A 15191-nucleotide genomic window follows, 5' to 3' on the forward strand; every position below is an offset into this window, starting at 1 on the left:
CCCACACACCTATGGTTTTTAAATTATTCTTTAAATCTCTGAAAAAACATGGAGCAGATGAAACCAAAGTGATAACGATGGGTTTTGGGCTTTCTAACATGCAAAGTGAAACGCGTGATAGCTGCAGCCTAAAGGTGGGCAGGGGAGTAATGGGAAGAGGCATGGGATCACTTGGAGGGAAGCTGGCAAGTTACAGATGTATATGTTATGAAGCCCAAAGCAGTAGCTGAAATAACAAAAGAAAGAGTGATAGCCGATAAGCCCACGGGGCGGAGAAGTCGGATCATACAAAAACCATGTAAACGCTATGTTATTAGAGCAATTGCTCTTCTAGGACTCTACCCTGTAGAAATGTTGGTACAAGTGACCAAAGATGTGTACAAGAATGAGGACTAAAGCAGTGTTTGTAACCATAAAATTCTAGAACCAACTTAATGTAAAGAATCTAAGGAAGGGGCTAAATAAATACTAGCACAAACAAAGGGTGGAAGAAACTGCATTGTTGGAAAGCATTCAGAGGGTTCTACTCTTTCGAGGACCTCCGGATTCCCAGCGACCGGTTCTCCTCCAGAGCTCTCCTGCTCTCATCCGTGAGGACCTTAGGTCCTCTGGCTGTGCGCGAGTGCCAAACGCTTTCTACGTTCTAGAAAAGAACTACCGCGTCCCTGGGTGGGCTCGAACCACCAACCTTTCGGTTAACAGCCGAACGCGCTAACCGATTGCGCCACAGAGACCTTCGGGAGAGGAGGCCCCGCCCACAGCCCGATAGAGAGCACGCAGGCCCTCAACGCTAGGAGGAGCCACCCGCCTTCTGTCTGAGGCCAGCGGCGCCTGAGGGAAGCTGAACGCCGCTGGGCTCCCCGGACGGCTCTTCCCGTTTGTTCCGCCTTCACCCGGCCTTCGGCGGGGCCGCTGGGGCTCCCCTCGGCTGCGGTCGCTGTGGGGGAAGCTGGAGAGCCCGCGGGGTGGGGCGTGGTCCAAAGGGGCAAACGCCGAGAGAGAAGCGGGAAAAGAGAAGCGGGGGAGGCGTGGACGCGGACCACGAGACTTCCTAGGGCGCCTGTGCAGAGCCACCAGCCCAATCCTGGGACAAGGAGAATGGTTTTTGATGGGTTTTCTTCCTCGCGTGTCAGAATGGAGAAGAAGGGAAGGAGAATCCAAGGGCGGCCCGCAGTGCTCCGGGAACAAAGCAGCGCGGAAACTGGAATGACTTTGTGGCAAAAGTGCTCGAGCGCCGGCCGGACTTGTCATCGGGCTGGTGGCGCGCCGTGATCGTATAGTGGTTAGTACTCTGCGTTGTGGCCGCAGCAACCTCGGTTCGAATCCGAGTCACGGCAGTATCTGGAGCACTCGCCATTCCTCTTTTTACTTTGGGTTTCAACCTGCCCCGGCTGCGCCCCTTACCTGGGGGACAGAGAAGGCCCCGCGCTTTCCGCTGGCCACCCCGCGCCACCACGTCTTCACCCGAAGGGAAGGGAAGGAAAACTCGCCACAGCACTAACCTGGCGACCTTCTCCGTTCCGTTGGACTCTGACCTCAAGTCAAATCAACTAAAGGGCTCATCTCCAGCGCCGCTCCAAAATGGCACAGTCCTCGATGCCCTCTACCTGTCCAGCAAGGAGCCTCATATGGTGGGCTCTAGTTGCTGCCAAACGGCGTCTCTGTGGCCCTCAAAATCTAAAGGGTCTGAAAGACCACACAAAAGGTTCCATCACCTAGGTGACACCTCCTCCATAGACCTGTTTGTCGGCTTGAACCTTGGCCCCTGCGAATCAATCTCTGCCTCCGCGGACTTTTTCCATTCTTGGCTCTCTATGATCCTCCTTAACCGTCCTCACGGTGAGCTCCCTCCGTTACTTGCGGTGCGCTCGCAAGGCTTTTAAATGCCTTCGGGCAGCCGCTTTCCACGCCAAAAGGTATTCATCGGGATACCACCTGGAGTTGTGGTGCCACATCTTTGTCAAGAGTGGGGGTGTCCCTCTCTTTATCATGTTGCCGTGCTGCTGGGAGTAGTGCTATCTCAATGTGACTTTGGTATCCATTTCTCTGAGGGCTGAAAATATTGAGCATTCTTTTACGTGCTACGTCGGCCTTGTGTATCTTCTTTTCCCGAGGATCTGTTTCATGTCTTTTACCCATCTAAAACACTTGAGTTGTTTGATTTTTTCTTTTAATTAGCAGTTTGGGGGAGCTCCTCACACATTATAATGACAGGTTAGGGGGTTTGTATGCTTTCTCCCTTGCTTGCTTGCTTGCTTGCTTGTTTTGTCAGATGGGTTTTGTGAATACGTTCTCCCTGTCTGTCGCTTGCTGTTTTCATCGTCTTCCTGGGGTCTTTGGATGAGAAGATATGGTTAATGTTGATGAAGTCTAGGTTATCATGTCTTTTCTTTTAGACGCATTTTCCCCCTGGGTCTTGTTTACTAAATCTTTGCCTACCACCTAGTCACAAAGTGTCCTCAAAAAGTGATTTATACCTTTACCTTTTATGTTTTATGAGGCACCTCCAATTAACATTTGTGTGTACTGTGAGGTGGAAATAAAGCAAAGCTGTTTCCCTCTCCCCCCCCCCCCCCCATATTGAACCTATTTCCTTTCTCCGTTGAACTGCTCTTCTTGAAAACGAATTCACCAGGTCAGCTGTGGGTCCATTTGTCTGTGTGTGTCTCCCGATGCCACTGGCACATTGCACGGTACTATAGGGGCTCAGAGTAAGTCTTCAAGTCAGGTAGCGTAAGCCACACCACCCACACAACCACCCGTTTTGTTCTTTTTCACACAGCGCAATACACTTGAGACGTGTAACAACTCATGTAACCAACACGCAGGTCCAGACATGCCGTCACTTCATCCCGCTCACTTCCGTGTGGGACACAGGATTCCCTCCCCCCCCCCCCCCCCAGACGTAGCGGTTACCCCCCGGTGGTCAAAGATCCTCTGATGTACCCCACCCTCCGGGGAGAAGGAATCTCCAGTTGTCTGCGGCGCCGCTGAACAGGCCAAATGTCCGGTGGGCACGCTGCAGGGGTAGCAGGCTGTAGGGCGGGGCGGGACCCGGAATCCAGTCGTTCAGGGCCGCCGGGTCTTCCTTGAAAGCCGTCTCGGTCCGCGCGCCGCCTCCGTCGCTGCGTCCCTCGGAGTCCTTTGGGGGATGTTGAGGACCGCGGGGTCTCACGCCGGGCGGGGTCCGCCCCTCGCGCCTCCTCGCGGCGACCTCGCATCCGCACGCGTCCGCCTCGCGAAGGCGAGACTCCCGGGCAGCTCTGGGGTGCGGCCCGGACCCGGCCACTTGTGGACCTGCCAGCCCTCGGCGTCTCCTGCGGGCTCTTGCTTTGGAGAGAGCGGGGAGGGAAGGTCCTTAGGGAAGGACTGCTGGGAGGATGGATGAGCTCCCAGAAAGCCCGAGGCCTTCCAGAGCTCAGGGGGAAACTGTCACTCTGGTGGGAAGCAAGGAGAAGAACGGGCTCCGTCGGTTCCCTGGTGGTCTAGTGGCTAGGATTCGGCGCTTTCACCGCCGCGGCCCGGGTTCGATTCCCGGTCAGGGAAGCGGGACGTTTTTTTTTTTTTTTTTTGGCTTTTGGTTTTGTAGGTTGGTTGTTGGGTTTTGGTTTTTCGGTTTTTTTGGTGCCCCAATCTTCCTTTCATCCCCGGAGCTGTGCTGGCCGTCATCTGCGCTGCGCACCGCACCGACTCTTCCTTCACCTTCAGCGCTCCGGGGAAAGGACGCCAGGCCGCTCTACACGGCTCACTGTGCTTGCTGGGCTCCAAGTCAGCCGCCCCCAGGAGTGGCCTCAGAGGGCGACTAAGCATCTGGCTTGGGTTCACACTGTCGTGCAGAGGTTCAGATTCCTGTGGGGCCGCCCCAGGGACGCAGATCCGACCGAGTTCTGGAGGCCAAGCACGTCGCGGTGTTGCTGTGGACCCCTGGACACCGGCTGGTGGGCCGAGCCTCTCAGCTCAGTCCGCGCATAAAAGGCTTACTTGGCGTTTGGGAGAGGTGCCTGGACGCGATACCCTCCCGGCCTGAGAGGCAGGGGAGGGGAGCGGTGGGAGGGGAACGGGTCCTCCTGGAAATCTGTCCCATCCGCAGACTAAGCGGTCTAGCGAGGTGATGTTAAGCGACCCAACAAAGGCAGCATGTCAAGTGCGCACAAAATGGAAAACTGTTGTCGCGGCCGTAAGCCGGGGTAGGAGTGAGCATCAACACTAGGATGTCAAAACGATGACATCACAGTCAAATCCGTTTCTACAAGGGCTGTTGCATTTAACGCCCCCGTAGACTCTATACACCAGGCCCTGGGCACGTTTTCCTTTTTCCCTTCGATGCCGGCTCCGAAGACCTGTTGGGGTACATGCGATGCCCACTGTGAGGCACGAGGAGAGCGAGCGAGGGTAGGGGGAGTTGCTGCGGACCTGGACTGCAGAGGCGGCAGCGCAGGGGCTGCGGGTCGGTGGGTGTGGAGCCGCTGCTGAGAGACCGACAGCTTAAGGGGTGGGGTGGGGGGCGGTTAGCGGGCAAGGGGTGGGAGCGGGGAGGTGGAGGGAGTCGCTTGAACTCTTTGGGGAGAGTGGTTTGGAAGAAGGGCGAGGGTTGGGGGGAGGGGGAGGGCGGTGACCCTGAGCGAACCAAGCGGGGACAGAAGTGTGCAGTGTGCTTGGCGAGCCCACGCTCACACCATAGGGGAGAATCGTGGCCCCGAAGGTGGTCTTCCCGGAGCCGAGGCTCGGCTGTGGCCCTCCCGTTGTCCTGGCGCCTGCGGTGCCCTCAAGCGCAGCGAACTCAGCTGCGCCACGCCTGTTGGTGGGGGACCGCTTTCGGTGGCCTCTCCATGTTCTCCCCCTGCTCTCTTAGGTGGTGGGACTACTTCCCTTGCTCCCGTGCCGGCCCGCCGGAGACGTTGTCCTCGAAGCCGGAGAAAATTGTCCCGTGCCTCTTTCTACCCCTCTTTCTTTAGCACCGACATTGCGCGGGGTCCAGAGAGCCCTTCGGGAAACCTTGGGGCTCACGTCCTCCCTCCCTCCCCTCCCCCACAGGCCTATACGAGGGGCAGGGGGTCCCAGAATCCCTTAACCCGGTAGGTGGGTTTTTTTTGTGTTTTGTTTTTGTTTTGGTTTGGTTTGGTTTTTTGACCCTGTGTACTTTGTGGCTCTTTCTCCCTACCGTTGTCAAACCGAGGGCCAGAATTACTTTCTCTCCCTTTTGTTTGTGCTCACACCCCGGGCTCATGCGCAGGGTGGCATCAAGTGACCGCTTTTTAAGAGACATCGCCTGGACGAAACATGGACGGTGTGTTGGAGGTGCAGAATATAACCTGGTGGGCAAGAGGCACCGCATGGTTCTCACAGGCTTCCCTTCTCTAGCGTGTCACTCCAAGAGGTGCGGGATTTTTAAATTCATCCCTGCCATCTGGGTGATGCTGAAGGCATAGTTTTCAAAGTCAGAAAATACAATCTATTTCATGTTGGTTTAAGAGGTGCTTTTGGTGTGTGTGTGTGTGTGTGTGTGTGTGTGTGTGTGTGTGTGTGTGTTTCCTTAAGCTCAGTTGGTACCTTTAAAAACATAGAGCCTAAAGGCAGATGGCAAGCTTGCAGGTGCCAGCACAAAAAGTGAAAATAGAGGCATCAAAGCTCCTTACGTTCCTAGGTGGATTGCCAAGATAGCTTCTTTTGTCTTCTGTTCGGGGACCTTGAGAGCGAGGAACACGGAAGACACAGACGCTTTCAGTCCCAGGCTCACTTGAGAAGTATTAGAGGAGGTCCCCACTACATTAAGGTGGGACCCTAAAGTTCTAAGCCCTTGGGGGTAGGAGTGATGCCATCTAGTCCTGCTGCATCACTCCTACCCCTGCAAGTCCCGGGGCTCTTTGGACAAGGAAGGCAGCCTTGGCTCTACAAGCAGTATAAGGAAACGGAAAGTTTAAAAAGCCCATGAGAATGAATGAATGAATGAATGAATGAATGAGCGAGCGAGCAAGCAAGCAAGTGGCGGCTGGCTGGCTCACTGGGTAGGGCACGTGACTCCTGATCCTCGGGGTTGTAAGTTACGGCCCCACAGAGGTTACTTAAAAATAAAATCTTTAAAAGTACAATAAAATAGGGGCATCTGGGTGGCTCAGTCAGTTGAGCGTCCGACTTTGGCTCAGGTCATGATCTCACAGTTTGTTGGTTCAAGCCTCATGTCGTTCTTTGCACTGACAGTGTGAGAGGCCTGTTTAGTATTCTCTCTGTCTCCGTCTCTGCCTCTGTCTCTCTCTCAAAAATGAATACGCATTTAAAAACAAAATAAAATAGAATAAAATAAAAGGCCCATGAGGAAACTGTGGCCATGGGCCTGACCTCTAGTGGATTTAGCCTTGAGTACACATAGCCTGGGTAGTCTGGGAAGCCTTAGGACGCCAAGTTGGTGTGGTCTGTTCCCTAGCCAGTAACAAACCCCAAGGGCCTGCCACAGGGGAATATATTCAAAGGAGAATGTACTCATCCGAGGGCTGTAGAGGGCTATAGAGGTACCTACCTTCCAATAACACTTCCAGAGAATCAGCTAGCATCTAGAACTCAGTTATAAGACATAAGAACAAAATCTCATGGATCTAGATCCATGAATCTCAGAATCTCAAAATCTCATGGATCTAGATCTCAGAATCTCATGGATCAATCCTCGTATCAAATCAGACATGAAGATGGAAATTAGGAAATATTCTGAGTCAAACAAAACTGAAAATACTGCATCTCCTGCACAAGGTGTGGTGAAACCAGTCTTCAGGGGACAATACACAGCCTTAAGTGTAAATCGAGACAGTTAGGGCTGATTGCTAATGAGCTAAATCTCCATCTCAAAGAGTTACAGAAAGACTAACAACAACAAGGGCAGGTAGGAGCAGAAATTATATACAAAAGCAGGACTTTGAAAATAAGAAACAAAGTTAAAAAATAAATACAAAGAAAAAAGAAAATTAGAAATAAATATACAAAAGAGAAAAGTCAATGGTTGAATCTTTGAAAAACACTACTCCGGTAAAACTGGGAAGAGGGAAGAAGGAAGTCACTACTACTGAACTGGTAGACTTAAGGAAACAATAAATGGATATTATAAACACATATATACCAACCAATTAAAAGGCTTAAGGGAAACGTATGTCTTGTAGTAATGATTTGCGCGGAGGGCAGGGGGAGGACTAGTCCTACAACCTTAAAAAAAATTTTTTTTTTAGAATTCAAAAATCTTCCTTCAAAGAAAGCTGAAGGACCAAAAAACTTCATTCGAAAAAATGACTCCAAAGCCCAGAAATTTTAAAAGCGTCAAAAGATCGCAGAATTCCCCAACTTATTTTTATGAGTTTGGATTGAAACCAAAAACTTCCCAAAAGGCAACATGAAAAACAGAATTACAGGCCTGACTTATTGCTGAGTATACATAGCTACAAACATTCTTCAAAATATTGAATCTAGCTAGCTAGCTAGCTAATGTTTATTTTTGAGAGAGAGAGAGAGAGAGAGAGAGAGAGAGAGAGAGAGAGAGAGAGAAAACACAGGTGGGGGAGGGGCAGAGAGAGAGGGAGACACAGAAGGCACAGAGCCCGAGCAGGGCTGGAACCCACCAACCCTGAGATTATGAGCTGAGCTGAAGTCGGACGCTTAACCAACTGAGCCACCCTGGACTCCCTGATTCCAGATGTATATTTAAAAATATGTATGACAAAAATTGGTCTTAATCTAGGAAAACAGTTGATTATCATTAGAAAATAAATTAAGGGGCACCTGGCCCTTAATTTACCCTCTCCCAGGCCTGTGAGAAACTTGTTCCATTTTCAGGCGGTCTCCTCCTCCTCCCCCTCTTCTTGCCTCCATCTTCAATGAAGAAGATATAGGAAAGGCGCGGAGGGGGGGGAGGGGGGAGGAGACCCCACAAGGGCAGGACTGCAAGAGAATATTTTGGAGAGCTTAAAGGAGAGGAGAGCTCAGTCGGTTAAGTGCCCCACTCTTGATTTCAGCTCAGGTCATGATCTCAGGGTTTGTAACATAGAACCCGAGTTGGGCTCTGTGCTCACAGCTCGCAGTGCTGAGCCTGGTTGGGATTCTCTCTCTCCCTCTCTCTCTCTGCCCTTCCCCTGCTCCCATGTGCTCCTGTTCAACCGCGCGCTCTCTCTCTCTCTCTCTCTCTCACTCTCTCTCAAAATAAATAAACTTAAAAAGAAAATAAATTAATTCATCACATTAACAACTTAAAGGAGGAAAATCATAATCACTAAAACACAGAAAAGGTGTTTGAAGAAATTCATTATCAGTTTATGATTTTTAAAAAACCTCTTAGCCTAACAGGAATAGAAGAGAACAGCCCTAATCTGCCTAACGGTAGCTTCGAAACCAAAAACAAACAAAACACCTTCAGCACACATTACAGTTGATGATAAAAATACTGATCTGTCCTCCCCGCCCCCCCCCCCCCCCTTACCCGGTCAGGAACCATCAGAAAGCAGACGAATAGGCCACCTTGACCATTTCTCTTCACCACTGTCATGGAGATCTTAGCCAGTGAGAAAAGGCAAGAAAAATGATGAGAAGTGAAAAATGAAAAATGAATACTATCATTATTGGCATACATGAAATAAACTGCTGGAACTATAAAGAGAATTGAGTATATTTTTGGTACATACACAAAATCAGAGAAAGGCGGCTATGATGAGGATTCAGAAAACGAAGGTATTGAAAACAGTATCAATGTTCAATGATCATAGCATATCATAATTCAATCCCAGGTACTGGGGTGGCGGGGGGTGGGGGAATATGATCCCTACCTCCACCATAACCAAAATCACTTCAGTGTGGACCGGACACCGAAATGTGACATGAACTCACAAGTGATTTCAGTTGCCATTAACGTAGCAGCGTATTCCTGTGATCTCAAATCTCAAGGGTAAGCAAGGATTTAAGAAATAAGACAAAAAGATGAATTCTTAGTGACGAGGCTGATCAAGTGGACTACCTCAAGAATCTCTGCTCACCAAAGCACAGAATCAAGGGTAAAAAGTCACAATTTGAGCGAATATACTTGGCAGCCAAAGAGATTTAATGACTGCTTGCAAAACAAGAGGAAAAAGACCGACCTATAGAAAAGTCACCAGGGTGGGGGGTGGGGGGAAACCTTATAGGAGAAAATTCAAGTGGCTAACAAACGTGTAATGGTGGTGTAACGGTGCTCCAATTCATAACCAATAAGGGCTTTACAAAGGAAACCCCAATGAGAGAACATTACAGATAGGCAAATAACACCACTACTAATTAAATGGGGGGTAGGGGACTAGGTAGAAGGTTCTGACCTGGTAAAGCATGGGAGTAAAGGGCTAATACTATTTTACTTCTTCATCTGTGTGCGGGTTACACAGGTGTGTGCATTACAATCAGTTGTTATGCTGTACACGCAGATTCTGTGCATTTTATGTATCTTACAATTTTTCAACACCCCTCCTCACACACACCCTGATGAATCCTATGAACAGAGAGAAGGCGGTTGAGATTCCAAGATTTTGTTCCACGAAGAAAGGTGTGGGCATTACTCTACCACATGCCTCCAAGGACAACCCTATGCAGACCAGATCCATGAAGTTGAGTTTTGGGATGATGTGAAGTCAAAGAGTACTCTCCCAGAACCAACCGTGATGGAAAATAATCTGTGAAGGCTAAATGCCTTTAGTTGTGTCATTTGAACACTCCGAAAAGGCTGTAGGCGGGAGCCATAACCTTTCAGATCTCTCCTCTGCTGTCTCATTGCTTAATTCACAACCCACATCTCCTTTTCTCTCCTCTCCTTTAAGCTCTCCAAAATATTCTCTTGCAGTCCTGCCCTTGTGGGGTCTCCTCCCCCCCCCCCCCCCCGCGCCTTTCCTATATCTTCTTCATTGAAGGTGGAGGCAAGAAGAGGGGGAGGAGGAGGAGACCGCCTGAAAACGGAACAAGTTTCTCACAGGCCTGGGAGAGGGTAAGGCAGGGAGGCAAAGACATGTGTTTTGTTTGTTTGTTTGTTTGTTTCCTTCCCAGCTAACAGTCAAGGGGAATTTTGAGGGGTTGTTACAGGCTTTAGCATCTTTACTCCATCCAGCAGGTAAGTCATCAGTTTCCTTTATGTAAATCAGAACTCCTCCTCCCTCCCCAGGCCCCACCCTTAGACCCTCATTCCTGTTGACAGAGAAAATTGTGTGTCACAGCTCAGAATTTATTCGTTAAAATTTCAGATTTCCAAGAATCTAAAAATAAATTAATGACTAAAACGACTTCAATGGTTCCAACACAGTATGGCCATCGTTCAGCCCCCAAAAGTAGAAAGACAGCCTCAGAATAACAAAACTCTTGAAATTGAATAAATCAAGTTTAGTTTTAAAACGGAAAGGGCGGGGGAAACTCCCCCCCCCCCCCAGTCTTCGATTTTAAGTTACTGTTAGAGGAATCCGCCAGAGATTTTTCGGATGAAAATTAATCACCCGCAGTCTCCAACGCAGTCACGCACTTAGTGCCCTCAAATGGGAATCCTTTCGAAGGAGCGTCCAAGAGGTAGAAAACAAACCCGGATCAACAGTTCCCAGAGTCTTCAGTTCTTTTTCCCTTACTAAAAGTCTACTTTTCGGGCTAACACCTGTTGGGGCGCACTGCCAGGCACGCGGCATCCTCGCGGGAACAGCCACGCGCGCGCGGGACGCGCGCAGGCGGCGGCGGCGGCTGATGACCTGAACCTACGCGTTTACAGCAGCTCCACGCGGGTCCACGCGGGTTCCTCCCTACCAGCCTCCACCTTTATTCAGGCTCAAGGGTGTCTGCCGGGCCCCGCGACTGCTGTCCTCCCGAGACACTTTGGTGTCTCGATCCTCGCTCTGCACTGAGACGTGGCCCGGCGGCCAACCCAAGGCCCAGCACGGGCATCGGTGACCTGGTGGCTCTTTGGGTTCCGCGGCTCCCCCAGGGCGAGGCTGAAGGTAACTGTGGTCTTAGATCCAAATAGTCTAAACCGCAGACCCCGCGGTGTCACCTGCGGGGGGCGGAGGGAAGAAAGGTACCAACCCGGGAGCCACCTGGTCGCCGCGCGGCACGCCAAATGCACTTACGCATTTAGGCACAACCCCAGTGTAGGTGGACTGCTTAGTCAAGCTTTCTGCTCAGAAGTCACCCTGCGGAGTTTGGTTCTCATTTTCCTACTCCTGGAAGCCAGAGTCACGAGATGCTCGGACTTGCCTTGTGCAACAGGTAAAGCAAAGAGGAGGCGCCTCCTGAAACGAGAGGGGGCGCGGCCAAAAGGAAAGCAGGGCAGGATGCATTGGCCGGGAATCGAACCCGGGTCTCCCGCGTGGGAGGCGAGAATTCTACCACTGAACCACCAATGCTTCGCCCTGGGCCAGGTGCGTGATGGGTCTGTGGAAACAACCTCCAGAGCGACTCCCAGCTAGGGCGTCGGGCGATTTCAAAGGTTCCAGAACAGGTTTACGCGGTCGTCTTTGCAACACGGAGCTAACTCACCCACAGGCACTCGAAGCAAAGGCTTCACAAGGAGACTTCCATCCAACACAATTTCAAAATAAACTGTTTCGTCGGCTCACACCACAACTCTGAGAAAGGCTCTTCCCGACTGGCCAACAGACCCCGGCAGGAAAACGCCGGAAAGTCATCCAGACCCCTTGATGATGACCCTGAACCTTCCACCGTCAACCTCCAACATGTCACCCTAGACGGTCTGAGAAAGTAATGTGACTTGCCAGCTTAGGCAAGTAAAATTCTAACTCGGGGAAGAAATAAGAAGCAGAAGTCGACTGGCAGTAGAAGGAGGAAAGGGCGGGAATCTGAACGCTATTCTGAAAGCTCTGTCCTGTGAAAGCAACTTTCTGCTTCTGTACTATGTTGGGAGCGCTTCTGTCCTGTTTACTTGGATGCTTTCATTCTGTGGCTTCCCATTCCTATGCTTTTGTTCTATGCTGGGGGCGCTTCCACCCTGTTTACCTAATCTTGGCTGCTTTTCACCCTAAACCTTTTAACCCATTGATGCAAGCTCAGGGAATTCCTAAACTTATTCCCCACAAGTATGTCCATGTGTGTATTTGTGAAGGAGAGGAGAGAGAAAGTTCCCAATTTTCTTCTCTCTCTGTCATTGTCTAACATCCTTAGAATATAGAGTATACTAGGACACCATGATACCCCTTGCTCTTTTGTTCACATACACAACTTAGGTTTTCCATAAATATGAATAATTTTCTTATGAAAAATCTCAAAATCTGGGTGCCTGGGTGGCTCAGTCAGTTAAGTGTCTGACTCTTGGTTTCAGGTCATGATCTCACGGGTTCCGAGTTTGAGCCTGGCATCAGGATCTGTGCTGACAGTGTAGAGCCTGCTTGGGATTCTCTCTCTCTGCCCCTACCCCGCTCATGATCTCTCTCAAAATAAATGAACTTAAAAAGTTTTAAAAAAATGTCAAATAAAGTGGACATATCACACACTCAATTCAGATACTCAGGAAAGTATTTCCAAAAAAAAAAAAAAAAAAAAAAGACTTCTGAATGGAGACCTGTAGAATGAAATGAATTGGAAGAACAAAGAGGGCATTGTGGGAAACCATTCCCTTGGGGAGGGAAGCCAGCACCTGGAGGTGAGATCGTTCCTGACCTGTCAAGCACTTCACTGTTGCCAGTCCTGAGAATCAGCAAGAGATATTCAGATGATGCGGATGGGCGGAGGTAGAGTACATGTCATATAGGTATCAAGACACTGTAGTGAAGGAATCTGAGGACATGGGTGGCTTTAGGTTACAGATATGCCCCAGATTTAGGCTGTGGAAGGGTCACTCATGATGCAGTGTGGCAAATGGATGGGAGTATACTAGACTGGCTCTAAGGTCGCTGGATCCGGTTGTATTAAATGAGGAAGGAGCTGATGGATGGAAGGGTGCACTCATAGAGTGGCAGTAAGCCAGCGGCGAACCCAGTAAAGTTAGGGACTATCTACTGATGATACTCGACATGCATTTGCATGCCAAGAGGGTGAGAGAGTACATCCCAAGAGGGCAGCAAGATCTGGTTTGGGCAACAGAATGGGTGGTGGTGGGAGTACATGTTCTAGGTGGGGGCAGGAACTGATTTGGCTGTTGTTTTGATGATTGGACTAAAACACTCAAGATAATGCACTGCTACATTTTGGGACACACTGTGCCTGGGTCTGATCTTAGAGGTACAGAGGGTGGTGTGTGATGCTGACAGGGAACTCCCTGGTGCCTTGAGTTTTAGCACTTGTGACTCTGAGATGCATAGGAGGCAGTGACTTGTAAATCAGAAGTTGTGAGTTGGAGGTGCAGGTCTGTAGTTTCAAAAGAGATGTGGGGATAAATGTACCCCTGGTTGATGCAGGTGGTATTGAAAGTGTGTTGGCCAGAGCCGGTGTGTGTCCTGGATGTTGGCAGAGGGCAGAGGGAGCCAAAGCTCTTCAAGGTCGAGGTGATGGTCCTTTTCCTTATTGAGCTCAAGTTTATGACTCCGCCTCCACCTAGCTTGCCTTCTTCTAGCAAGAGACCTGTCATGGCACCTCTGTGGCTCCTGTCCTTCAAAAAGTCATAATGATTCCTAGTCTGAAGGGTGGGGGAGCTCTCCAGTTCCTAGCTTTCAGTTTAATTTCCCCAGGGAAAACTGGGGAAGGAACTCTCCTATCTTTCAAGATCATCAAAGGACCAACATGTTAACATTTAAACCATCGGTATTTTTTCTAAAAATTAGCCTGCTCCTTATAAAGCCAGTACACCAAGACCTGTGCTTCATATACATCTCACAGTCACCAATGCTACAACTCGGTGCAACAGGGGGTCCAATTCAGATTAGAATCTCCAAAACAATCATCAGCCACAAGCTCAATATGAACCTTTTCGTAATTATGATATATCTCATATCCATTAAATGCTTTGAACACTGTAAAAGACAGCCGAGTGTTATTGTTATAATGATTACAAGACTGACTCATTTATTCCTGTAAAAAAAGACAAAAACAAAAACAAAAACAAAGCCCTAACTCACTTGACCAAAATGCGTTTCTTCATTAGCTCGGTTCAGATTCCCGCCCTTTCCTCCTTCTACTGCCAGTCGACTTCTGCTTCTTATTTCTTCCCCGAGTTAGAATTTTACTTGCCCTAAGCTGGCAAGTCACATTACTTTCTCAGACCGTCTAGGGTGACATGTTGGAGGTTGACGGTGGAAGGTTCAGGGTCATCATCAAAGGGGTCTGGATGACTTTCCGGCGTTTTCCTGCCGGGGTCTGTTGGCCAGTCGGGAAGAGCCTTTCTCAGAGTTGTGGTGTGAGCCGACGAAACAGTTTATTTTGAAATTGTGTTGGATGGAAGTCTCCTTGTGAAGCCTTTGCTTCGAGTGCCTGTGGGGTGAGTTAGCTCCGTGTTGCAAAGACGACCGCGTAAACCTGTTCTGGAACCTTTGAAATCGCCCGACGCCCTAGCTGGGAGTCGCTCTGGAGGTTGTTTCCACAGACCCATCACGCACCTGGCCCAGGGCGAAGCATTGGTGGTTCAGTGGTAGAATTCTCGCCTCCCACGCGGGAGACCCGGGTTCGATTCCCGGCCAATGCATCCTGCCCTGCTTTCCTTTTGGCCGCGCCCCCTCTCGTTTCAGGAGGCGCCTCCTCTTTGCTTTACCTGTTGCACAAGGCAAGTCCGAGCATCTCGTGACTCTGGCTTCCAGGAGTAGGAAAATGAGAACCAAACTCCGCAGGGTGACTTCTGAGCAGAAAGCTTGACTAAGCAGTCCACCTACACTGGGGTTGTGCCTAAATGCGTAAGTGCATTTGGCGTGCCGCGCGGCGACCAGGTGGCTCCCGGGTTGGTACCTTTCTTCCCTCCGCCCCCCCGCAGGTGACACCGCGGGGTCTGCGGTTTAGACTATTTGGATCTAAGACCACAGTTACCTTCAGCCTCGCCTGGGGGAGCCGCGGAACCCAAAGAGCCACCAGGTCACCGATGCCCGTGCTGGGCCTTGGGTTGGCCGCCGGGCCACGTCTCAGTGCAGAGCGAGGATCGAGACACCAAAGTGTCTCGGGAGGACAGCAGTCGCGGGCCCGGCAGACACCCTTGAGCCTGAATAAAGGTGGAGGCTGGTAGGGAGGAACCCGCGTGGACCCGCGTGGAGCTGCTGTAAACGCGTAGGTTCAGGTCATCAGCCGCCGCC

General features: G+C 50.3%; 5 non-coding genes across 5 annotated transcripts; 3 read left to right on the forward strand and 2 right to left on the reverse strand.

The window, feature by feature from the left end:
* Positions 1 to 660: 660 nt before the first annotated feature.
* Positions 661 to 734, reverse strand: TRNAN-GUU (transfer RNA asparagine (anticodon GUU)). Its single transcript has one exon. It is a non-coding gene; the product is annotated as a tRNA-Asn (tRNA).
* A 531-nt stretch (positions 735 to 1265) lies between these two features.
* Positions 1266 to 1337, forward strand: TRNAH-GUG (transfer RNA histidin (anticodon GUG)). The gene has a single exon. It is a non-coding gene; the product is annotated as a tRNA-His (tRNA).
* A 2137-nt stretch (positions 1338 to 3474) lies between these two features.
* On the forward strand, positions 3475 to 3546 carry TRNAE-UUC (transfer RNA glutamic acid (anticodon UUC)). Its single transcript has one exon. It is a non-coding gene; the product is annotated as a tRNA-Glu (tRNA).
* Positions 3547 to 11298: 7752 nt separating this feature from the next.
* On the reverse strand, positions 11299 to 11369 carry TRNAG-CCC (transfer RNA glycine (anticodon CCC)). Its single transcript has one exon. It is a non-coding gene; the product is annotated as a tRNA-Gly (tRNA).
* Positions 11370 to 14525: 3156 nt separating this feature from the next.
* On the forward strand, positions 14526 to 14596 carry TRNAG-CCC (transfer RNA glycine (anticodon CCC)). The gene has a single exon. It is a non-coding gene; the product is annotated as a tRNA-Gly (tRNA).
* Positions 14597 to 15191: the final 595 nt, after the last annotated feature.

Source organism: Panthera pardus, unplaced genomic scaffold (assembly GCF_024362965.1).
Source record: "Panthera pardus isolate Hobbes unplaced genomic scaffold, ASM2436296v1 HiC_scaffold_11, whole genome shotgun sequence".
Taxonomy (NCBI): Eukaryota; Metazoa; Chordata; class Mammalia; order Carnivora; family Felidae; genus Panthera; species Panthera pardus.